The sequence below is a fragment of the Capsicum annuum genome, chromosome 5 (genome assembly GCF_002878395.1).
Source record: "Capsicum annuum cultivar UCD-10X-F1 chromosome 5, UCD10Xv1.1, whole genome shotgun sequence".
In the NCBI taxonomy this organism is placed as follows: Eukaryota; Viridiplantae; Streptophyta; class Magnoliopsida; order Solanales; family Solanaceae; genus Capsicum; species Capsicum annuum.
This window is the reverse complement of record NC_061115.1, coordinates 206,120,290-206,147,764: the sequence shown is the minus strand read 5'-3', so window position 1 is coordinate 206,147,764 and position 27,475 is coordinate 206,120,290. Positions and strand designations below refer to the sequence as shown.

At 31.8% G+C, this 27,475-nt stretch overlaps 1 pseudogene; it reads left to right on the top strand.

Annotated features, from left to right (window-relative positions):
• LOC107872071 overlaps window positions 1–27,475 on the top strand; it is a 41,342-nt pseudogene that overhangs the window by 11,650 nt on the left and 2,217 nt on the right.

Genomic DNA, 27,475 nt, shown 5'->3' with positions numbered 1-27,475 from the left:
TAAACCTGCTTTGATCCACAGGTTTGAGATACGAAATTTTTAGAATACAAAACTCTTCTTCTCTTAAAAATATTATCTGTGATCATTCAAACCGTTGAGTGTGTTTGTGGAATTCAATTATTTGAGGTACTGCTATAATTGGATTGAAGGCCATTTTATCCTGGGAGGAAAATTCCATAACCTCGAGTACAGTGAGGGGAATTATTCCTTAAGGACACTCCATGAACTCGGGGGACTTGGTCTAAAATTTTTATTTCATCTATTTTCTGATATCTAACACACTTCTTGGATAGGTTAGTAATAATTTTATGTTGAAGGTGTTAAAGAACTTCAAAACTGTTCTTGTTTATACATGAACTTGTTATGAAGTTGTTGTTGTATTAATACAGATTCTAGTACCCGTAGAAGGAAAATAACAATCTTAAGGAATAAACCTTGCAAAATCTGTATTGCTTGTTTTTGGAAATTAAAGCTTTAAGCTTTCTACTTCGTTTGAACTTAACTAGTGATTCGAAGACATAAAATCTTCATCACAAGTTAAAGATCATTCGGTTGACGATTGGAAGTCATAAGAACTTCATCGTTAACTAGAAAAAAAAAGAAGAGTTTGAAGTTGCTTAACTTTATAAATAATATTCTGAAAATACTAAATTTTATTGTCTTGTGGTAACAGAAAAATGACTAACGAAAGTCAAATGCAAGATGTGGCTACGACTGTGGGGACAACTAGTATTGCCTCAACAACTCAAGCAAATGCTCTGCAACCAATGGCACCTTCGGAGAAGCCCAAAAAATTTGCAGGCATTGACTTTAAGCGATGGCAGCAAAAGATATTCTTTTACCTCACCACTCTATGCCTTCAAAGGTTCACTAGTGAGGAGGCTCCTGAGGTGCCCGAGGGAACCTTGGATAAAGAGCATTTCATGATTGTAAAGGCTTGGAAGCACTCAGACTTCTTTTGCAGGAATTATATCTTGAGTGGTCTCCAAGACGACCTCTATAATATTTATAGTGGAACTAAGACATTGAGGGAATTATGGGGGGCACTAGAATGGAAATACAAGACAGAGGATGTGGGAATTAAGAAATTCTTTGTTGCAAGGTTCCTGGAATTTAAAATGATAGGTAACAAATCGGTTGTCTCTCAAGTGCAGGAATCGCAAGTAATCATTCACGATCTCCTAGCGGAAGGTACATCTTTGAAAAATACCTTAGTTGAACAAATTAAAAATGTTCTTAGTACTCACATAAACTGATTTGTAGGTTTGATTGTGAATGATGCATTTCAAGTAGCAGCGATCATTGAGAAGCTACCACCTATGTGGAAAGACTTCAAAAACTACTTAAAGCACAAATAGAAGGAGATGACTGTCGAAGATCTTATTGTCCGATTGCGTATTAAAGAGGATAATAAGGCTGCCAAGAGAAGGTCAAAAGGAAATTCTACAATTAATAAAGCACATATTGTAGAAGATGACCAAAACAATTCTAAGAAAAGGAAGAAAGTTGAACAAGGAAGCAATCAACCTAAGAAGAAATTCAAGGGAAAGTGTTTCAACTGTGGCAAGATTGTTCATAAGTCCACGGATTGTCGTGCCCCTAAGAAAGGAAAGAAAAAGGACCAAGCTAATATGTTTGAGTCCAACAAAGAATGTGATGATCTGTGTACTATGTTCTCAAAATACAACTTGGTAGGGAATCCTCGCGAATGGTGGATAGATTCTGGTACCACCCGCCATGTGTGTGCCAACAAAGAGTTGTCTTTGTTATTTGCTCTAGCTCAAGTAGAAGAAATGGTCTACATGGCTAACTTCGCTACGGCTAAGGTAGAAGGAACAGGAAAAGTGGGCTTGAAAATGACTTCAGGAAAGGTCTTGACACTTAACAATGTCTTGTACGTTTTGGAGTTACGTAGGAACTTGATTTCTATTTCACTTCTAGACAAGAACGGATTCAAATGTGTAACCGTTTCTGGAAAAATTGTAATTAGCAAAGGAAAAGTGTATGTAGGAAAAGGCTATCTCACCGAGGGCCTTTGTAAGATGAATGTAATGAATGTTGAAATCAATAAATGTTTAAATTCTTCTTACTTGCTTGAGTCTTATAATTTGTGGCATGAACATTAAGGCCTTATTAATTACAAAATGTTACGAAAACTGATTAACTTAGAGGGTTTGTCAAACTTTGAGTGCAATAAATCAAAGTGTCAAACGTGTGTGGAATCAAAGTATGCAAAACATCCTTATAAGTTTGTTGAAAGGAATTCCAATCCCTTAGACTTAATATACACTGACATTTGTGATATGAAGTCAACACCATCACGTGGTGGGAAAAAGTATTTCATAACTTTTATTGACGATTTCACTAGATACTGTTACATCTACCTGCTAAATAGTAAGGATAAAGCAATAGATGCATTTAGACAATACAAAACTAAAGTAGAAAATCAGTTAGAGAAAAAGATAAAAATGATAAGAAATGATAGGGGCCGAGAATATAAATCTCCCTTCGCCGAAATATGTGTGGAGAATGGAATCATCCATCAAACTATGGCCCCATATTCACCTCAATCTAACAGAATTGCACAAAGAAAAAACCGAACGTTAAAGGAAATAATAAATGTCTTACTTTTAAGTTCCGGTTTACCGCAAAACATGTGGGGGGAGGCTATCCTTATAACCAATCTTATACTCAATAGAGTTCTCCATAATAAGACACAATCAATTCCTTATGAAAACTGGAAAGAAAGGAAACCCAACTTGAAATATTATAAAGTGTGGGAGTGTCTAGCAAAGGTCCAAGTTTCTATACCTAAAAGGGTTAAGATAGGCCCTAAGACGGTGGACTGTATATTCATAGGATATGATAAAAGTAGTAAAGCGTGTCAGTTTTTGGTTCATAAATCCGAACATCCGAATATAAATGAAAATACAGTAATTGGATCAGATAATGCTAAATTCTTTGAAAAAACATACCCGTATAAAACTAGACATGAACAGTCTAGTGGAGGATCTAAACGACCTCGAGATGAACCAAGTGAGAATGTAAATAATGAAGAGAATCCAAGACGTAGTACACGTCTAAGAACTTCTACTACATTTGGTTCAGATTTTGTAACATTTCTCTTAGAAAATGAGCCTTAAAAGTTTAAAGAAGCGATGTCGTCATCAGACTCATCCTTTTGGAATGAGGCAGTCAATAGTGAGATTGATTCAATCTTAAGCAACCATACGTGGGAATTGGTTGATCTTTCTCTAGGAAATAAACCTTTAGGTTCTAAATGGATCTTCAAAAAGAAAATGAAAGAAAATGGTACTATTGACAAATACAAAGCAAGACTTGTAGTTAAAGGCTTCTAGAAAAAAAAAGGCCTTGATTACTTTGATACATACTCACCAGTAACAACAATAACATCGATTCGAATGTTAATTGCCTTGGCGGAAGTATATGATCTTGAAATCCATCAAATAGATGTGAAAACTACTTTTCTAAATGGAGAATTGGAGGAAGAAATATACATGGAACAACCTGAGGGTTTTGTGGTTCCAGGAAAGGAAAATAAGGTGTGTAAACTTGTTAAGTTATTGTATGAACTAAAGCAAGAACCTAAATAATGGAATCCGAAGTTTGACCAAACCATGTTGGCAAACGGGTTCAAGAAAAATGAATGTGATAAATGTGTTTATATTAAAGACACACCAAATCACCAAGTCATTGTTTGTTTATATGTGGATGATATGTTGATCATCAACAGAGATACTTTTAACATAAATGCAACAAAAAGAATATGCGAGAGCAAGTTTGATATGAAAGACCTTAGAGTTGCAGATGTAATCTTAGGTATAAGAATCCATAGAACTCCACAAGGGTTGGCATTGTCATAGTCTTATTATATCAAAAATGTACTTGACAAGTTCAAGTATATGGAATTTGGTATTGCCAAGACTCCATTAGATGTGAGCTTTGCCTTTCGAAAGAATGAAGGTGATAGTAACTCACAATTGGAGTACACAAGAGTATTGGGTTGTTTAATGTATATAATGAATTGTACACAATCATACGTAGCATGCGCTATTAGTAAATTGAGTCGGTACCGAGTAACCCTAACAAAACTCATTGGATGGCAATGAAAAGAGTTTAGGAGTATCTTAAATACACTCAAGACTATGCCTTGCATTATAATAAATATCCTATAGTACTTGAAGGATATAGTGATGCAAATTGGATCATTAGATTGAATGAAGTAAAATCCACAAGTGGATATGTATTTACTATCGGTGGAGGAGCAGTCTCAAAGAACTTCTACTACGTTTGGATCATATTTTGTAATATTTCTCTTAGAAAATGAGCCTCAAACGTTTAAAGAAGCGATGTTGTCATCAGACTCATCCTTTTGGAAAGAGGCATTCAATTGTGAGATTGATTCAATCTTAAGCAACCATACATGGGAATTGGTTTATCTTCCTGTAGGAAATAAATCTTTAGGTTCTAAATGAATCTTCAAAAGGAAAATAAAAGCGGATGGTACTATTGACAAATACAAGGAAAGACATGTAGTGAAAGGCTTCAAGTAAAAAAAGGCCTTGATTACTTTGATAGATACTCGCCAGTAACAAGGATAATATCGATTCAAATGTTAATTGCCTTGGCAGCGGTATATGGTCTTGAAATCCAACAAATGGATATGAAAACCGCTCTCCTAAATGGAGAATTGGAGGAAGAAATATACATGGAATAGTCTGAGGGTTTTGTGGTTCCTGGAAAGGAAAATAAGGTGCGTAAACTTATTAAGTCATTGTATGGACTAAAGCAAGCACCTAAATAATGGCGTGCAAAGTTTGACCAAACCATGTTGGCAACCGAGTTCAAGATAAATGAATGTGATAAATGTGTTTATATTAAAGACACTCCAAATAACCAAGTCATTGTTTTTTATATTTGGATGATATGTTGATCATTAGCAGAGACATTTTTGACATAAATGCAACAAAACGAATGCTCAAGAGCAAGTTTGATATGAAAGACCTTGGAGTTACAGATCTAATCTTAGGTATAAGAATCCATAGAACTTCACAAAGGTTGGCATTGTCAAAGTCTCATTATATCAAAAATTTACTTGACAAGTTCAAGTATATGGAATTCAGTATTGCCAACACTCCATTGGATATGAGCTTTGCACTTCGAAAGAATGAGGGTGAAAGTGACTCACAATTGGAGTACGCAAGAGTATTGGGATGTTTAATGTATATAATGAATTGTACACAATCATACGTAGCATGCGCTATTAGTAAATTGAGTCGGTACCCGAGTAACCCTAACAAAACTCATTGGATGGCAATGAAAAGAGTTTTGGGGTATCTTAAAAACACTCAAGACTATGCCTTGCATTATAATAAATACCCTGTAGTACTTGAAGGATATAGTGATGCAAATTGGATCATTAGATCGAATGAAGTTAAATCCACAAGTGGATATGTATTTACTATCGGTGGAGGAGCGGTCTTTTGAAAATCATCCAAACAGATTTGTATTGCTCGCTCTATAATGGAATCTGAATTTATCGCATTGGCTAAAGCAAGTGACGAAGTAGAATGACTTAGGAATTTCTTGGAAAATATTCCGTATTGGCCCAAGCTAGTGGCACCAGTATGGATACACTGTGATAGCCAAGTGGCAATAGGTAGGGCAGGGAACATGGTGTACAACGGTAAATCTCATCACATACGACAGAGACATAATACTGTTAGGAAACTTCTCTCTAGTGGAATTATCACTGTTGACTATGTAAATTCAAAGGATAATGTGTCGGATCCACTTATAGAAGGCCTATCTAGAAAAGGAGTTGAAAGGACATCCAAGGGAATGAGTTTAAGGCCTAGGACAAGTCAGCATGGCGGTAACGCTACCTAGAAGACTGGAGACCCCAAGAGCTAGGTTCAAGGAGATCAAACAAAGTTATGTCTGACAGGTTCAACATTTTCAATTACCCAACCCATTCTCATGATGTAGACAATGTATTGTAAACTAGGCTAAGACTTAAGGTGAAAAGTCTTTTAATGATTATCTAAATTGGGCAGATTTGACCAAATAGTTTAATATATAGGATTAAATATTTAGAAATCACCTATGTGAGGGTGAAGTAGAAGCTGCTTCAAGGACAATGTTAGTAAAGGCCTATTCTCTAAGCTCTCATGAAACCAGGATGTGTTCATGGATGAAAAGAACAAAATAGTGAGAACCATAAATGGTAAAAGGCTGATCGTATGACATGTGTAGACTAGGTGAACATTAAAGCTTGACGGTTCAAAGATATCAAATCTAGCGATTGACTGAGAGCATCCGATGCATGTTCACTACGGAAAGTTCAAAGAGAAACCCACTTATCCAGATGTAATCGGTCTTTGCTTGATGATCACATACTTTTTCGTAAAAATTTTATGAAAAATAGCCATTCCTCATTCATGTGGGGGATTTTTGGGTTCTATGTGTGTGTTTGAATGGAAAATGAAGGGAATTAAGTGGAAGAGAAAATTGAATTTACACCAAAATGGAAAGTTTGCTCAAAATAAGAAAGCTTACTAAAATTCTCCCACATTAGTGGGAGAAAGAAGCTTTAAAGTGTTTATATTGTGAAACACATTTCACATGCTAAGTTTGGCAAGAAATAAGAGATGCCTCGTGCCGTCGTCGTCGCTTGCTCGGCTTGGGTTCCGCTTTAGATTTGGATTTAAATTTGGCAAATAATCGATCAATGATATCTATCTTTTTGGACAAAGTTTATTTGGCAGAAATTTAATCTGAATACCAAAGGCAAAAAATGCAACAGTAATCCTCCATTTATGCATGTATGCAGATTTTGAAACAGTGTTTTGAACTGATGCAATTCTTCAATGAACTGATGCACTTTTTTCGAACTAATGCTTCGAAATGATGCAGTATTTCGTGAACTGGTATACCTATTCGGATAAAGACATGGTCTTTGGATGAACGAACATGAATTTCAAAAAAAGACACACCATTTAAAGGAACCACTGCCACCTTTTCAAAGAGGTATATAATAGGCTATATAAACCTGCTTTGATCCATAGGTTTGAGATTTGAACTTTTTAGAATACAAAACTCTTCTTCTCTTAAAAATGTTCGGTGTGATCATTCAAACAGTTGAGTGCATTCGTGGAATCTAATTATTTAAGGTACCGCTATAATTGGATTGATGGCAATTATATTTTGGGAGGAAAATTCCATAACCTCAGGTACAGTGAGGGAAATTATTCCTTAAGGATACTCTGTAAACTCGGGGAGCTTGGTCTAAAATTTCGGTTTCATCTATTTTCTAATATCTAACACACTTCTTGGATAGATTAATAATAATCTTGTGTTGAAGGTGTTAAAGAACTTCAAAACTATTCTTGACCATACATGAACTTATTATGAAGTTGTTGTTGTATTAATACAGATTCTAGTACCCATAGAAGGAAAATAACAATCTTAAGGAATAAGCTTTGCATAATCTGTATTACTTGTTTTTAGAGATTAAAGTTTTAATCTTTCTACTCCGTTTGAACTTAACTAGTGATTCGAAGACATAAAATCTTCATCACAAGTTAAAGATCATTTGGTTTATGATTGAAAGTCATAAAAGCTTCATTGTTAACTAGAAACAAGAAGAAGAGTTTAAAATTGCTTAACTTTATAAATAATATTCTGAAAATACTAAATTTTATTGTCTTGTGGTGATAGAAAAATGACTAACAAAAGTGAAATACAAGATGTGACTACAAATGTGGGGACAACTAGTATTGCCTCAACAAGTCGAGCAAATACACTGCTACCAATGACACCTGCGGAGAAGCCCTAAAAATTTATGGGCATTGACTTTAAGCGATGGAAGCAAAAGATGTTCTTTTATCTCACCACTCTATCCCTTCAAAGGTTCACTAGTGAGGATGCTCCAGAGGTGCCCGAGGGAACCTCGGACAAAGAGCATTTCATGATTGTAAAGGCTTGAAAGCACTCAGACTTCCTTTGCAGGAATTATATCTTGAGTGGTCTCCAAGACGACCTCTATAATGTTTATAGTGGAACTAAGACATCGAAGGAATCGTGGGGGGCACTAGAACGGAAATACAAGATAGAGGATGCGGGAATTAAGAAATTCTTTGTTGCAAGGTTCCTGAACTTTAAAATGATAGATAGCAAATCGGTTGTCTCTCAAGTGCAGGAATTGCAAATAATCATTCACGATTTCCTAGTGAAAGGTATATCTTTGAAAAATACCTTAGTTGAACAAATTGAAAATCTTCTTAGTACTCACATAAATTGGTTTGTAGGTTTGATTTTGAATGATGCATTTCAAGTAGCAGCGATCATTAAGAAGCTACCACCTATGTTAAAAGACTTCAAAAACTACTTAAAACACAAATGCATGGAGATGACTGTCGAAGATCTTATTGTCTGACTGTATATTGAAGAGGATAATAAGGCAGCCGAGAGAAGCTCAAAAGGGAATTCTACAATTAATGGAGCACATATTGTAGAAGATGACCAAAATAATTCTAAGAAAAGAAAGAAAGTTTAACAAGGAAGCAATCAACCCAAGAAGAAATTCAAGGGAAAGTGCTTCATCTGTGGCAAGATTGGCCGTAAGTCCACGGATTATCGTACCCCTAAGAAAGGCAAGAAAAAGGACCAAGCTAATATGGTTGAGTCCAACAAAGAATGTGATGATCTGTGTGCTATGTTCTCAGAATGAAACTTGGTGGGGAATCCTCGCGAATGGTGGATGGATTCTGGTGCCACCCACCATGTGTGTGCCAACAAAGAGTTATTTTTGTCATTCTCTCTGGCTCAAGTAGAAGAAATGATCTATATGGCTAACTCTGCTACGGCTAAGTGGAAGGAACAGGAAAAGTGGGCTTGAAAATGACTTCAGGAAAGGTCTTGACACTTAACAATGTCTTGTACGTTCCGGAGTTACGTAGAAACTTGATTTATGTTTCACTTCTAGACAAAAACGGATTCAAATGTGTAACCGTTTTTGGAAAAATTGTAATTAGCAAAGGAGAAGTGTATGTAGGAAAAGGCTATCTTACCGAGGGCCTTTATAAGATGAATGTAATGAATGTTGAAATCAATAAAAGTTTAAATTCTTCTTACTTGCTTGAGTCTTATAATTTGTGGCATGAAAGTTTAGGCCATGTTAATTACAAAACATTACAAAAACTGATTAACTTAGAGGGTTTGCCAAACTTTGAGTGCAATAAATCAAAGTGTCAAACGTGTGTAAAATCAAAGTATGCAAAACATCCTTATAAGTCCGTTGAAAGGAATTCCAATCCCTTAGACTTAATACATACTGACATTTGTGATATGAAGTCAAAACCATCACGTGGGGAGAAAAATTTATTTCATAACTTTTATTGATGATTGCACTAGATACTGTTACATCTACTTGCTAAATAGTAAGGATAAAGCAATAGATGTATTTAGGTAATACAAAACTGAAGTAGAAAATCAGTTAGAGAAAAAGATAAAAATGATAAAAAGTGATAGGGGCAGAGAATATGAATCTCCCTTCACCAAAATATGTGTAGAGAATGGAATCATCCATCAAAATACGACCCCGTATTCACCTTAATCTAACGGAATTGAGGAAATAAAAAACCGAACGTTGAAGAAAATAATGAATGTCTTACTTATAAGTTCTAGTTTACCGCAAAACTTATGAAGAGAGGTTATCCTTACAGCCAATCGTATACTCAATGGAGTCCCATAGTAAGACACAATTAATTCCTTATGAAAAATAGAAAGGAAGGAAACCCAACTTGAAATATTTCAAAGTGTGGGGGTTTCTAGAAAAGGTCCAAGTTTCTATGCCTAAAAGGGTTAAGATAGGACCTAAGACGGTGGACTGTATGTTCATAGGATATGCTAAAAGTATAAATCATGTCGGTTTTTGGTTCATAAATCTGAACATCTAAATATAAATGAAAATACGGTAATTGAATAAGATAATGCTGAATTCTTTGAAATTACTTACCCGTATAAAACTAGACATAAACAGTCTAGTGGAGGATCTAAACGACCTCGAGATGAACCAAGTGAGAATGTAAATAATGAAGAGAATCCAAGACATAGTACACGTCAAAGAACTTCTACTACATTTGGTCAGATTTTGTAACATTTCTCTTAAAAATTTAAAGAAGCGATGTCGTCGTCAGACTCATCCTTTTGGAACGAGGCAATCAATAGTGAGATTGATTCAATCTTAAGCAACCATACGTGGGAATTGGTTGATCTTTCTCCAGGAAATAAACCTTTAGGTTCTAAATGGATCTTCAAAAAGAAAATGAAAGAAAATGGTACTATTGACAAATACAAAGCAAGACTTGTAGTTAAAGGCTTCTAGCAAAAAAAAGGCCTTGATTACTTTGATACATACTCACCAGTAACAACGATAACATTGATTAGAATGTTAATTGCCTTGGCAGCAGTATATGATCTTGAAATCCATCAAATAGATGTGAAAACTACTTTTCTAAATGGAGAATTGGAGGAAGAAATATACATGGAACAACCTGAGGGTTGTTTGGTTCCAGGAAAGGAAAATAAGGTGTGTAAACTTGTTAAGTTATTTTATGAACTAAAGCAAGCACCTAAACAATGGCATGCGAAGTTTGAACAAACCATGTTGGCAAATGGGTTCAAGATAAATGAATGTGATAAATGTGTTTATATTAAAGACACTCCAAATCACCAAGTCATTGTTTGTTTATATGTGGATGATATGTTGATCATCAGCAGAGATATTTTTGACATAAATGCAACAAAACAAATATTCGAGAGCAAGTTTGATATGAAAGACCTTGGAGTTGCAGATGTAATCTTAGGTATAAGAATCCATAGAACTCTACAAGGGTTGGCATTGTCACAGTCTTATTATATCAAAAATGTACTTGACAAGTTCAAGTATATGGAATTTGGTATTGCCAAGACTCCATTAGATGTGAGCTTTGCCTTTCGAAAGAATGAAGGTGATAGTGACTCACAATTGGAGTACGCAAGAGTATTGGGTTGTTTAATGTATATAATGAATTGTACACAATCATACGTAGCATGCGCTATTAGTAAATTGAGCCGGTACCCGAGTAACCCTAACAAAACTCATTGGATGGTAATGAAAAGAGTTTAGGGGTATCTTAAATACACTCAAGACTATGCCTTGCATTATAATAAATATCCTGTAGTACTTAAAGGATATAGTGATGCAAATTGGATCATTAGATCGAATGAAGTAAAATCCACAAGTGGACATGTATTTACTATCGGTGGAGGAGCAGTCTCTTGGAAATCATTCAAACAGATTTGTATTGCTCGCTCTACAATGGAATTTTAGTTTATCGCATTGAATAAAGCCGGTGAAGGAGCAGAATGGCTCAGGAATTTCTTGGAAGATATTCCGTATTGGCCATAGCCAGTAGCACCAGTATGTATACACTATGATAGCCAAACGGCAATAGGTAGGGCAGGGAGCATGATGTACAATGGTAAATCTCATCACATACGACGAAGACATAATACCATTAGGGAACTTCTCTCTAGTGGAATTGTCATTGTTGACTATGTAAATTCAAAGGATAATATATCGGATCCGCTTACAAAAGGGCTATCTAGAGAAGGAGTAGAAAGGACATCCAGGGGAATGGGTTTAAGGCCTAGGACAATTCAGCATGGCGGTAACTCTACCTAGCAGACTGGAGATCACAAGATCTAGGTTCAAGGAGATCAAACAAAGTTGTGTCTGATAGGTTCAACATTGTCAATTACGCAACCCATTCTCATGATATAGACAATGTATTATAAACTAGGATAAGACCTAAGGTGAAAAGTCTTTTAATGATTATCTAAATTTGGCAGATTTGACCAAATAGTTTAATCTATAGGATTAAAGGTTTAGAAATCACCTATGTGAGGGAGAAGTAGAAGTCGCTTCAAGGAGAATATTAGTTATGGCCTATTCTCTAAGCTCTCATGAAATCGAGACGTGTTCATGGCTAAAAAAATAAAATCGTGAGAACCATAAATGGTAAACGCTGGTTGTTTGACATGTGTTGTCTAGGTGTACATTAAAGCTTGACAGTTCAAAGATATCAAATCTACCAGTTGACCAAGTGCATTCGATGCATGTTCACTACGAAAAGTTCAAAGGGAAACCCACTTATCCAGATGTAGTTAGTCTTTGCTTGATGATCACATACTTGTCCATAAAACTTTTATGAAAAATAGTCATTCCCCATTCTTGTGGGGGATTGTTGGGTTCTATGTGTGTGTTTGAATGGAAAATGGAGGGAATTAAAAGGAAAAGAAAATTGAGTTTACACTAAAATAGAAAGTGTCACCAAAATGGAATGTGTGCTCAAAATTGAGTTATGGTATCAAAACCTACAATTGATATCAGAGCCTATGTTTTTTAATGTAATAGAAGTAGTATGTATTTTGACTTATTTGATTAATTTATTATGTATTTTAAAATTAGATTTAGATATCCACAAAAATATTATAAATATTGTTTAGATGAATAGCGAACAAAAATTACAATAATATAAAGAATTAAAACAAATAATATCTAAAAAACGTAAAGAATTAAAAATAAGAATAGAAAGACTACAGTATAACATAATTGTTGGAGTTAGTAAAAACTCAATAAATGCACAAAAGGAAGAAATATCAAATTTAGAATCAACAATAGATAGTCTAAAATATATATACCAACATAACTTATATACATTTAAATAAAATGAACAAAGAAGAATTTATAATAGACGAAAAGACATATGAAAATCACGAAGGATTAAAAATAAAAATAGTAGTCTCTAATTTAGGAAGAAGATATAAGAAAATAGGTGAACATTTATATTTAATGTTAGAAAAAGAAGAATTAAAATTAAGATAAGTTGGCAGTCATGGTAAGAATAGAAAGAGAAAACGATGAGATAAACAGCAAAAAGGAAATAGATAAAATAAAACAACAAACCACAGAAGAAATACAAAAAATAGAAGAAACTATAAATAGTAGGATTGCTGAATTAGAAAAAGAACTACAAATGCTAAAAGATTTATATGAAAAGAAACAGAAAGAAAAAGAAGAAGAGGATAAAGAACAAAAATTATTAAACGAGATAAATCAATTTAAAAAAAAATTAGAAATAAAAAATAAAGAACCAGAAACCAGTGAATTAGAAATATATACAATAGATGATGAAGAAATAGATAATTATGATTTGGAAGATAGTGAAACATATACAGAAATTCTAGAAAACAGAGGAAAACTAGAAATTAATGAAAAACAAGAAGTCATTAATAAAGAAAATCTAGAACTAATAAATATAGAAGTAAATACTCTAGATAAAAATATAATTCCCAGTACATCACAAATAAGAAAACCAACATATAATTACAAAAGTAAGTTTAAAAGATATAATCCAAAGGATGAATATAATAAATGGATACCAAAAAAATAATTAATTACAACTTTTTCGATTTAGATTGTGTAATAGACACAAATAAAACAATACAACTATGGGTAGGATATATGTCAAAACAATTATTAGATAGTAAAATAGATACAACAAACACACCAAAATATATAGAAAAGACATTAATAGGAACAGTAAAATTATGGTTTTTAAACCTAGCCGAAGCAAGTAAAAAAGTATTGAGATCTAATAACAAAACAGAAGGAACATCAACAACAACTAAAATACTACCAATAGAAATATTGAAAAAATATGAAATAGTTATAAGAGATGAATTTAGCTCTGTAACAATAGAAGAAGAAGAGCAAAATAAAGAAAAAGATATAAATAGAAATTTAATGTTAAAACTAGCAATATGTAATATGTGCTATATAGATGAGTATACGTGCGCATTTAAAGAATATTATTATAAAGGAACATATAATATAGAAGAAAGTAAAGAAATAATAATATTATATTTTACTAAATTACCCGAATCATTTAGTTCAAAAATAATAAAGAGTTGGGATGAAACAAAAATAGTAAATACCCTAGGAGCAAGAATAAAATTTTTACAATAATGGTATAGAAATTTATGTGAAAAATATAGAGAAGAAATAAAAATGGAAAAAACATTAATAAGAAATTTAGCATGTTGCAAAGATAAAATCGCACCTCAATTTAGATGTGAAGAAAGATATTATAAAAAAAGAAAAAGACATAAGAAATATAAGAAATACAAGAAATCAAAATATAAGAAACCAAGAAAAAGATATTATGTAAAAAAATATAAACATAAAAGTCCATATTGGAAAAAGAAATCTATAAAAGAATGTACTTGTTATAATTGTGGAAAATTAGGACATTTAGCTAGAGATTGTAAATTACCAAAAAATCCAAAAAAGAAACAAATATCAGAAATAAAAATAGAAAATACAGAATATATGCAGATAGATTATGAATGAAAAAGTGAAGATAGTATATATGAAATTTCGGAATATGAACCAGATAATGAAATAGATAGTGAATTAGATGAATTAAATGACTGAAGAAGATATAAACCAAATAACTGAAGAAGATATAAAAATAATAACAAAGGAAGAATATTTAAATGAAGAAGGAACAGATCAAAAAATAATATTTCATAATAATATATTTGATGAAATAAAAGGAAAAGAGTTAGACTTAAGTGTAGAAAAAATATTTAAAATACCAACAATAAAAAATATATTTAGTAGAAAAAAGGAAGAATACTACGTAGTAAGCAAAAAAGAACATGTAATAGACTGTAGATAAGCAAAAGGAAGAGCTAGTATATCACTAGTAACAAAAAAATAATTAATAAAGAAATAAACGATATAAAAAGTAAAGACACAATAAAATATGTACACCTTGGAGAAGCAGAGATATTAATAAAAGCATGTTTTAGAGAATGAATAGATACACCAATAGAATTAAATTTAGCAGATGATAGAATTATAAAACCTATAAAAAAGTATAATAAATGCCATAAAAGGAAATTTAAAATACCAAAAATTTAAATTTATAATAAGTGCAAATTATTCAGTAGCAATAACAGATAAAAATATAGATAAATCATTAGTATTATATTGAAAAATATCAGGAATAGAACTAACCCCAGGAAGTAAAATATTTACAACAAGATGTAAAAATCCATATGTATTAACAACAAAACATAAAATAACAGGAAAAAATAAAATTAACAAAATACAAATAGAAAGTCCTTTTGAACAATTCGTAAAAACAATAGATAATAATGATTATAGTTACAAAAATATAGACATAGAAGAAGATTTAGAAATAATAAATGATAGAATAAGTACATAAAAAAGAATAGTTTATGAAAAACCAAAATCATCAAGCTCATAAAAAAGAACAAGTTATGAAACAACTTCAATAGTTAATTTAAATCAATATTACATAAAAGGAACAATAAATGAAAAAGAATATTTAATACTCTTAAACACAGGACAAGAAGAAAATTATATAGCAAAATATCTAGTAAGAAGTGAAGAAATAAAATCTAATAGTAATATATGCCTAGATCTACCAAGGAGTCTGATAAACATTAAAGATACAGCTGAAAAAGAAATAATAATAGGAGTTAGAAAAATAAAAATAGAATTTGAAATAAAAGAAGAAATGCAAAAAGCAGATATAATATTTGGAATAAAATGGTTAGAACAAGTAAAAACCATACAATATAGAACATACACAATTATTTATAACATATAATAAAGAGAAATTATTCGTAAAAAAAACTTTGACATGACATGAAAATATATGTACTTGTCAAAATAATAGTAGAAGGATATTATAATAGGTATTATACACCTATGATAGATATAGGAGCAGAAGCAAACGTATGTAGATACAACTCTTTACCAGTAGGTAAATGGGATAAGCTAAAAGTACCAATAGTAGTCAAAGGATTTAATAATGAAGGAAACTTAATTACATATAAAGCTAAGAATGTAAAAATACAGATATGGGATAAAATAATAACAATAGAAGAAATCTATAATTATGAACTAACATCAAAAGATATGCTTTTAGGAATGCCATTTTTAGATAAATTATACCCACATATAATAACTAAAACAGATTGGTGGTTTACAACACCATGTAAACAAAAAGTAAGAGCAAAAAGAGTTATTAATAAAATAAGAAAGAAATCTGATTGGATAAAAGAAAGTGAAAAAATTACACAAAAGTTAGAAAATATAAAATATACAGAAGAAACAGTAGAACTGATTGTATTTTCAATAAATAAAAAAGAAATAACTATATTTTCAATAGATGGTATAAATAATAAAGAAAAGATTAAGACAATTATATAGTGAAGATCCATTAAAAGGATGAGAAAAACATAAAACTACTATAAAAATTGAATTAATAGATAAAAATAGCATAATAACTCAAAAACCATTAACATATAATTTTGACGATTTAAAAGAATTTAAAATGCATATAGAAGAATTATTAGAAAAACAATACATACAAAAAAGTAATAGTAAACATAATAGTTCAACATTTATAGTAAATAAACATAACGAATAAAAAAGAGGAAAAAGTAGAATGGTTATTGACTATAGAAATTTAAATGCAAAAACTATGACATATAATTATCCAATACCAAATAAGATATTAAAAATAAGACAAATACAAGGATATAACTACTTTAGTAAATTTGACTGTAAATCAGGATTTTACCACTTAAAGTTAGATGAAGATTCTAAGGAATTAACCAAACTTTAGGATAAATGAATGCAATTTAGGAGGAATCAATGCAATGCAATTTAGGAGGAATCAATGAGAGAACATCAATTCAAATCCTGGATTTTCGAATTGAGAGAGATATTGAGAGAGATCAAGAATTCTCACCATTTCTTAGATTCATGGACCCAATTCAATTCAGTGGAATCCCTCATTCACATTTTTTTCTACCAAGAACGTTTTCTAAAACTCTTTGACCCCCGAATTTGGAGTATCCTACTTTCACGCAATTCACAGGGTTCAACAAGCAATCAATATTTCACGATCAAGGGTGTAATACTCTTTGTAGTAGCGGTCCTTATATATCGTATTAATAATCGAAATGTGGTACCACAAGGATTTTATGAATGGAACGTATTACCATTTGGATACAAAAATACACCAGGTAGATACTAACACTTTATGGATAATTACACCTAATTGTATAGTATACATAGATGATATACTACTGTATACAAAAACTAAAGAGGAACATTTAAAATTATTAGAACAATTTACAGATATAATAGAAAAATCAGGAATAAGTTTAAGCGAAAAGAAAACTGAAATTATGAAAAACCAGATAGAAATTTTAGGAATACAAATAGATAAAAGTAGAGTAAAAATGAAACAACATATAGTACAAAAAATAATAAATTCAAAAGAAGAATTAGATACAAAAATGAAATTACAATCATTTTTAGGATTAGTAAATCAAGTAAGAGAATATATACCAAAATTAGCAAGAGAACCTAAAGCCTTTACAAAAAAAAATTTAAAAAGGATGTAGAATATAATTACAACGAAGAAGATAAAAAACAAGTTCAAAAAATAAAAATACTTTGTAAAGAATTACCAAAATTACAATTTCCAAACGAAAATAAAAAATTTATATATATAGTAGAAGCAGACCCAAGTGAATATAGTTATGGAGGAGTACTTAAATATAGGTACAAAAATGAAAAAATAGAACATCATTGTAGATATTATTCAGGAACATTTAATGAAACAGAAATAAAATGGGAAATAAATAGAAAGAATTATGTTCATTATATAAATGTTTATTAGCCTTTGAACCATATTTTGTATATAACAAATTTATTGTGAGAACAGATAATACCCAGGTTCGATGGTGGTTAACAAGAAAAATATAAAACTTAGTTACGACGAAGGAAATTCGGAGATTAGTATTGAATATATTAAATTTTACATTTACGATTGAAGTAATCAAGACTGACAAGAATGTTATTGCAGATTACATATCAAGACAAAGCTACTCAAACTGATTTACCAATGGAAGAAGTTAATGTCAAAGATACCCAAATAGACTTAATATTACAAGTGTTTGAACAAATGAAGTTATTACAAGAACGAGTTATCACATTAACTACTGAAGTTACAAATGTAAAAGTGCAGGTTGAGAACTATAAAAAACAAGAAGCTATTAGCAAAGATACTGTGCAGGAAGTGCACATTAAAAAACTAGACCTAGAAGGTGATGATGAGAAAAACCTAAAAACTCAAATTACTAACGAAATTACAGTTATAGCTGCAGGCGCAGGTGATGTATCCAAGGGAAAGAATATAGTCACTCAAAATAAACCTGAACTACCAAAGAAAAAGAATTATAATCTCAACCAGATATTCTCAAAACCATATACACCAAATATACAAAAATCAGAGTCATCTATACCTCCCTAGATACACACATATTCTGAATCACACAATCAACAAAAGCATACTTATAACCATATCACTTGAACATATATTGATAATATTTATACCTTACAAAAATTGTTAAATACAAAACCTATCCAGAGTAAAGATTTAGCAAAACAAAACCAAGGATACATTACACAAAAATGTCAGAACTATAACAAACTTATTACTTTGCCTGGTACCGGTGCAAACTTAATTTCTTCATGCTACTATTATGGGTTATCATCTACAGTTTACACAATTACTGGAGAAGAGATAACAAGAATTCCAGATATTCACAAAAAATTTATGGATTATAAAAGGATTACGAAGGGACAGATATTCTACGTCCGTTTCTACTCAGCACCGGCAGAAATATTATTTGATGAAATAAAACAAACAATTACTGTTGTCAAGATAGGAATGACACGAGACTATATTATACCTGAAGAAATATGCAAACAATAAGTGATAACCAAATCAAATACCGGACTTCTATCGAAATAAGAGAGTTATTGGACTTAGCAGTATATTGACTGAGTTAGAAAATAATTATATAAATCAAAACCCAGTTTGGATTTACTATTACAGAAATCAATTATTAGTTTACTCTACTTGTAAAAATATTAGAGAAAATGATAGAGAAGAGATAAGAAAATGGATCATAGCGATCCTAAAATTAGAAGAGTTACCAGTCACAAGATCTATTACGAAAGAAGTTATTTCAGAAGAAGCTATCGATCAATTCTGTAAACAAGTTGGCCAAAGATATGATGACCGCATATGCAACAGATATAGTGGAAGACACAACTTTATTCCAGATGTGATGCTACAATAGCAAGAAGATAAAAAAGCAGCAGATACGACAAGGAGAAGATGAAAATAAGATAACAATGGAACAATAATGGAACAGATAAAACACAAAGATAATAAAAGCTAGAAAGAGACATGTGAATTATTGTATAGCATTATTAGAGTGCCATTATTACTCTTGACTTTCTGGTACCTATCATTATTAGTCTTAAGTAACCTTTAAGTCTTGTTGATTTCTACTTTTTGTAAAGTAGTTTTTGTAGAGTTATATTAGGACAGGTGTAAAGATGTAAATAGGATACACATTTTCTTTATCCTTTTTAGATTATAAATAGAAGAGCATCCGCTCAGATGAAGGGCAAGCTTTCATGAGTTGAAGCAAAAACCCTCTCTTGTACACAAAAAACTTTTGAATTATTTAATAAAAAACAGGTATATTTCCAAGGAAAAGCTATGAATCAGAAAGCTATAGAAAATCTAGAATTATCAAATTTACCAGAATAGGTATTTATATTTCTGATTATGAATAGCTAAATTCATAAATTCCTGACAATCATAATATGATAAAATAAGTTCATGTTAGTTACTTTATAGTAGAATTATTCGAAGAATAGCCTGTTAAGAAGTTTATTGGCAAAGAGGAAAAAGGAGAAAAATCCCTAAGAACTATGCCATCCTAAAGGTGAAACTGGTGAGGCAAGAAAGCCGTGATAGGGGAGTAGCAAGAGTAGAGGCGCTGTTTAAGGAAAAAGTATCCAGATTACCATGCTACTAGTGATCGAAGAACATGTTATTTAAGAATAATCTAGTATATAGTAATCTAAAAAGATCATATTTTGTTATGTGTATGATTGAAGGGAATATTTTGAAAAAGCATCATATGAAAAATGAATACTTATTTATCTGACGAAATGGTAGATAAATTTAAAATACTTGTTTTATATATACTTAAGGATATAGAAATTGTAGATATAAGAAAAATCATATTGGAAAAAATATTTGATAAATATTTTATGACTAGAATTAATTATATACCACACCTACCTAACTACTCTTACAAACACCTACATACCAAACCAAAACATCAACCATAATAAACTACGTATATTTGGAATGTTGGAAAATGGATATGAAAAATATATAATTAATAGAAAAACTAATGAAAACAAATTTAGAAGAATATATGAGAACTAAAGATATAAAATATATATAATTCCTTAATGAAAATATCGAGGAATTATTAAGATTAAAACGAACAACTAATAAATACTATGATAAAGCAATTAATTACTAGAATCCAATTCCAAGTTATTCGAAGAAACCTAAGCATAATATGTATAATATGACAAGATATATATCTGATGAAACTAAGATAATAGTTTTATATATCATAAAACACTTAGAATTAAAATACATAAAGAAAATAATATGGAAAAAATATTTGATTATGAAGATGAGTTACTAAGTACTAATTGGATAGAAGATGATTTAGAAAATATAGATTTCTATGGTAGAAATAATTCATATAGTTATTATTTAGATGAATATTATACAAATTAAGAATGCTAGAATATATTCAAAGAATTAGAGAAAAACAAAGTTGGCTATACGAAGAAATTAATTATAGAAACCAGCTTAGAAAAGGAAGAGAACAATTACAAGAAAGATTAATTCGGATAAATAAAACCATAAAACAACTAGAATTAAAAGACTGTTTAGAATATGATTTAGACATAGAATTATTCATAGATGAAAAAGACAAGATAATTAACGAAATAGATAACCTAGAATTTAATATCAGATATAGTACAATTAGAATAAATTATTACAAAGAAATTTGCAGTATTACAACTACTTTAGGATAAAATGATAAATTATGAATGTTTAAAATATTGAAGACAAGATATGGAAGAAATAAGATTAACAGAAATACTTATGAAAGAGAATTTAATTGAATATTTTAGAACAAAAGATATAGAATATTTAAAATACCTTCAAAATAATATACAAGAATTACAAAGACTAAGAGATAAAACTAAAGAATATTACAGTAAAGCATTTAATCAAATACCATTTAATCACCCCCCAACATATGAATATCAATAAAACTAAAATAAATAAATTTAAAATAAAAATGTTTAGAAAAGTTAAGAAACATCCACGCACAAATAAAAATAGATCCATCAAAAGTTAAGAAACATCCACGCACAAATAAAAATAGATCCATCAAATCTATAATAGATATATTTAAGTTATGCACCCTCTGTGCCTCCCACATACCATCCATGGGATTACACTAGACTAGTATACATACCCGCGCGATGTACAGAAAATTTATATATAAGTAATCATTACAACAGTATCCATGAAAAATCATAAAGTTGTAAAGACTCTTCCCACAATAAGTTTTGTATCATTATTGAGAAATGAAAGATTTCCTTGTGATAAACTATCACCGTCTATATACTTGCATTTGACAAAATTAATCACATCATCCATAACCAATACTCCTACAACACCACCACTACATAAAGAGAAGCCGCCAGATAGATCAACCCTCTTTTAATTCGCAGGATAAAAATCATTCTTACAACTCATCTTTGAATATCTTGAGAAAATGAATATTATCCTGTAAAGCTCATTATAGGACCAATTCATCATTCTGCAAACTAGCCATTTGTACTATATTCTAATAAACTATCAAGAGCACCTTAGAAAAAAAAATTAAATCAGGAAAAACATCACATCATAAAATGGGAATAGTTTAATGCGAAAAAATGCGACTTTTAAGGAAGAGAAAAATAGGCAAGATTTGTTTCTTTAATGGACACAATTTCTGGACTTCTTCATGAATATTTTATGCTAGTTGAATAATACGTTTCTATGTGAATTCTTTATCCGTTATCTGGAAGATTTAAAATATGTAATGATATTCAATAAATAATTTCAAGAAAATAAAAGAGATAAAGAGATATGTACCAGAAGATTGAACTTGGACTGTCTTACTTTTGCGAATATCCAAAGACACTCTGAACAATTCTTCCAGCACGGTTAAGTTTGATTACCTCCTCTATCCACTACCTAACTATTTCTCCAAGTAATTTAATTTTTCTTAATCATATCACTGAATTCATTGAAATACATTTGTATATTTTGCATTACAATCTACCTGTATGTTATTGTTTGCTGTTGACTGGGAAAATTTGAAGTTACATTTTAAAAGTTTCTTATGTTTACCAGTTACATTAGATGATGGCCAATTGTATATTTGTAGAAGGGGAGCCTTTGAGTAACTGGTAAAGTTGCTGCCATGTGATCAGGAGGTCACGGGTTCAAGCCTTGGAAACAACCTCTGGCAGAAATGCAAGGTAAGACTGCGTACGATATACCCTTGTGGTGGGCCCTTCTCCGAACACCGCGCATAGCGGTAACTTTAGTGCACCGGACTACCCTTTTTTTATCATCTGAAGTGGCTAATATTAACTTGTTTAGTTTAGTTGAAATAACATTCAAAAATCAACAACATACTTGAAGCAGTATTCTGAAATGACTAGGATCTAAATTACTGCATAGACAAGTGTATCAACACAAAATCAAATGAAAATGGCAAAATAAAACTTCACGTCTCTAATAAAAAATGATGTATTGAAACCGCGTTGATCAATATCAATTGTTGCTTTGATTTGAAGGGAAAATAGAGTGGAAAGGTATTCAGGCGATTATGTATGCAACTACCAAAAACCTAGAAGAGAGAATCCAAAAAGCATAAGTGAGAAAGTTCTTGATAACCAACCCAATTCTCTTCCGCCATGTCCTCTCAGTGCATTATTTTATATATCATTAATGGAATCTGTTAATGATAACCTTGGAATTTCAACACATATTATGTAAAAAAATATATGAACATCTAAATATTTTTAGAAAGAAAAAACGGCTGGAATAGAAGAAAAAGAACTTTTTGTTTTCCATGAATACGTATTTGACCACTGATAACCATACAAACTTCATTGGATTGTTGATCTGCGCATGGTGATGTAGATTTGATTTTAATTTGTACATGAAGATGGTGATTTGATTACAATTTGAAATCACTGATAACCACACAAACTTTATCGGATTATTGATCTTCACATGGTGATGTAGATTTGCTTTTGATTTGTACATGAATATGGAGATTTGTTTACAATTTGAAGAGAAATATATTGAGTGGTAGTTGTGGACTTCTGCCACTATACGCACTTTGAATTTGAAGATTTGAATTCAAAAGTTTTATTGTGGGAATCGTGGATCAGATATGCTAAATCTATATTGTCATAGTTTTAAAATTTTAGTTAAAAGAATAATTGCTGTAAGTTAATTTTAAATAACATTGGTCTTTCGGCAGGCGTCATCTGTTGAAATTCACAAGGACATTGTCAATCTTATAGATTTCATAGAGAGGTTAAATAATCAACGTGTTCAAATTACTCTTGACATGGATCAAATTGAAAAGCTGGCGTTGAAGGTGACATTTGTATCTGCGTTTTGTCATATTTATTATTTCTTTTCGAAAGGTTGTGATGCTGATATCATGTCTTGCATATCAAATGAAATTCATGATCTGGTTCAATCACTTTTTCATCAGAATGGAGACAACATGCTGCTTAAATTAAAGTATGATGACGTTCCTCACCTCCTAGAAAATATCAAAAGTTATACTAGCTCACATAGCTGTACTGAATCGAGTATGATCATAACCGAGGATCATTTGGTTGAAATTTTTGATGCCATCCGCGTGTATCTCCAATATCTACCCAATTGTTGCTCTAATTTGATTATCCCATCAATGACTCAATATGAGCTTCTTCGGAATGTATTTGGCAATTTAAGAGATTTCCATGAGTTGAAAGTAAATGGTTGCGTTAAGTATGAGAAAATTGAATGTCTTACCTCAACTTCAACTTCTGTCTTATAGAGTAGTAAGCTTTTGTTTTACTCTTTAGGATTATCAACTTGATAATCAGATGTCTCTTGAGTTAATTCCAAGCTAGCTAATCTGCTTGTGGCAGTTATTCCTGTTGAACTGGAGATTATGCACATATGTTCTACAAATTTGAAAGCTTCAAAGTCGGCAGAAGTGGGATGCTTTATTAAGCAGCTCTTAGAAGCCTCTCCATACATTCTTAGTTTCTGTGATTCATCTACAACAACACATGATCAATGCTATTACTCATGGCACTTCCGCGTGCAGCATTCATGTCATGATAGAGTTCCTATTGATTATCCTTTCTGATGTTCCCAAGGTAGTTATTCTTCATGACAAATTATTTGTTCTCATGGCACGTGTTGAAGTACTTACCAAGGAGGTATTCGTTCTTCTTCTCAACTTAGAAGAGAGCACAAAGAATGAAGAGAATATGAAGGACACAAGTGGTGCAAGTCTAAAATTGCTGGAAAATATTGAAATCCTGAAGAAAGATCTCAAGAATGTTTTCTTAAAAGCCCCTGCAGACTCATCTCAGCTGTGCTTCCCTACGAGTGATGGACCACTCTTCGTGACATTTCTACTCAGAAGCTTAAAGGACTTTCTCAATTCCAATTCTTCTACAGTTTCTTTGATAAAAGAAGAAATCAGGTGGGTGAAAGAAGACCTAGAACTCGTACGATCATTCTTCAGGAAAGTTGAGAAAGAATTGAATAGAGCTCTCTGGGCTAGTGTTCTAGATATGGCATATGAAGTGGAACATGCCATTAACTCTATTATTGTTAGAGATAATGGTCTCTTGTAGCTAATCTTTGTACTTCTTGATACCATAGAAAAAATCAGACTTGTCAAAAGAGAGGTACAATGGGAGATCTCAAAGAAAACGAGTATCATTTTTGCAAACTCTCCTAATAAGCCAGTTGAAAGCAAGCCATCAAAAACTGGTAAAATAATTGTAGGTTCTGAGGAGGAGAAAGAGTGGATATTTAGGAAGCTCACCAGCGGACCAGCTGACATAAATATCATTTCCATAGTTGGTATGCCAGGGATTGGAAAAACTACTTTGGATGATAGAGTATATAATGATAAGTCTATTGTTGGTCATTTCGACATTCGTGCTTGGTGCACAGTTGACCAGGAACATAACGAGAAAAATTTGTTCAAAAAAATTTTCAATCAAGTTATTGGTTCGAAAGAAAGATTCAATGAGGATGGCATAGACGACAACGTTGCTGATAATCTATGGAAACAACTATTTGGAAAGAGGTACCTAATTGTTTTGGATGACTTGTGGGATACTGCAACATGGGATGAGCTAACAAAGCCTTTTCCATCTGAATTTCAGAAAGAAAGCAGAGTTATTTTAAAAAGTTGAAAAAAAAGTGGCTTTGCATGCAAAATGCCACAGTAATCCTCTTGATCTTTGATTGCTAAGACCAGAATAAAGTTGGAAGTTATTAGAGAAAAGGGTATTCAGAAAAGAATATTGCCTTGGTGAACTAAAGGATGTAGGAGAAAGAATAGCCTAAAAGTGTAATGGGCTTCCTTTGGTACTTAATTTGATCGGCGGAGACATTTCAAGGAAGGAAAAGAAAGAGGCTTTATGGCTTGAAGTTCTCAATAATTTGAGTTTCTTTATCTTTGAAGATGAATAGGAGGTGATAAAGATTATACAATTAAGTTATGACCATTTATCAGATCACCTAAAGCCATTTCGATTTACCTTGCAAGCTATCCAAATGATGAATACATTGCAATATCTAATTTGGAATATTTGTGGAGTGCTGAAGGACTGATGGAACAGTCTGAGGTGATGGTTTATGTGGATGAATTAATTAGCAGTAGTTTGGTAGTTGTGTCAAATGAGCGAGGTGCATACCCGCGTTGCCATATTCATGATCTTGTGCATGATTTTTGTTTGAGAAAAAGCTAGAATGGAAAAGCTGTTTGTCTTGATAATTCCAAGTGATCTGTCATCGTCTTCTTCAGATCTGATGCCACATGGAATGACTGTTCATTATGATCAACATTTCCCTCTTTCGGATGTAAATTTTTTCTTGCTCAGTGAAGAAAAGGAAAATCCTTATGTCAAATGCCTCCTGTCTTTGACGGTATACATGGATGATCATGATGGACTTTATCTTTCCTACAAGTATCACCTAAGACACTTGAGGCTTCTTAAAAGGTTGGAGCTGCCAGATATAACTTTGCCAGATTTTTTTGCTGAATGAAATAGGCATGTTTGTTCATTTGAAATGCTTAAACATTCTGACAGAGGCAAAAACTCTCCCACCATTATTTTCAAACCTCTGACATCTAGAAACTCTTGTGGTGGATAGCCTGAAGGGATCAGGCATGGTACTATTACCTGTTATTTGGAGTCTTGCTAAGCTACAAGATATGCGCATGAATTGTTGTTCTATTTTTGATCCGTACATTAAAGAACCAACGGTGTTAGATGAGGAGTCAAATATAGAGAATTTGACAATATTATATCATCCCCACCTTTGTGGTTTAAAATAAATGGAGGATATTTTCAACAAGTTTCCGAATCTTCAAATCCTTAAACTCAGGATCAAACAACTATGGGATTGTTCAGCGGAGGAGATTTGTTTTCCAAGATTGGATGTCCTTAATGAACTCGAAGAACTTCGTCTACATATTTCTTGGGATTCATTCAATGAATATATACATGGTTTCCCTTTGAGCTTGAAGAAAATATTGGGTTCGAAATCGAGAGGGCGTCATGCAGAAGCTATTAGTTGCAAACTATTGAGACGGTAAATCAGACGAAAAGAAAAACATACTAAAAACATGAGTATTATATAGTTTGGCCAATTAGCCTACATATAGAACCTAATATAAAAGAAAACATAAAACTATTAGAGAGAAAATCTCCCCCTAAACAAAGACACTTTAAAGACTACATTGTGGATGATATTATGTTATGGTATGAGAAGGGGGTCTTCTATATATAGATGTCCAAAACCTTTCCTCCAAGAAAGAGGTTAGCCAAATATGAAAAAGAATTATATTTTTTTCTTTCGGGAAAAGTAAAAGTAATTATGGTAGCTTTTATTTTTCTTCTAAGAAAAAATAAAACTTAATTATAGTAAGAAAATCAGGGCAAAAACCCTAACAAATCTCCCCTTTTTGGCTTGATTTTCTTCACTTGATTCGTCTTCTCTTCATATCACGTGCACGACTTCAT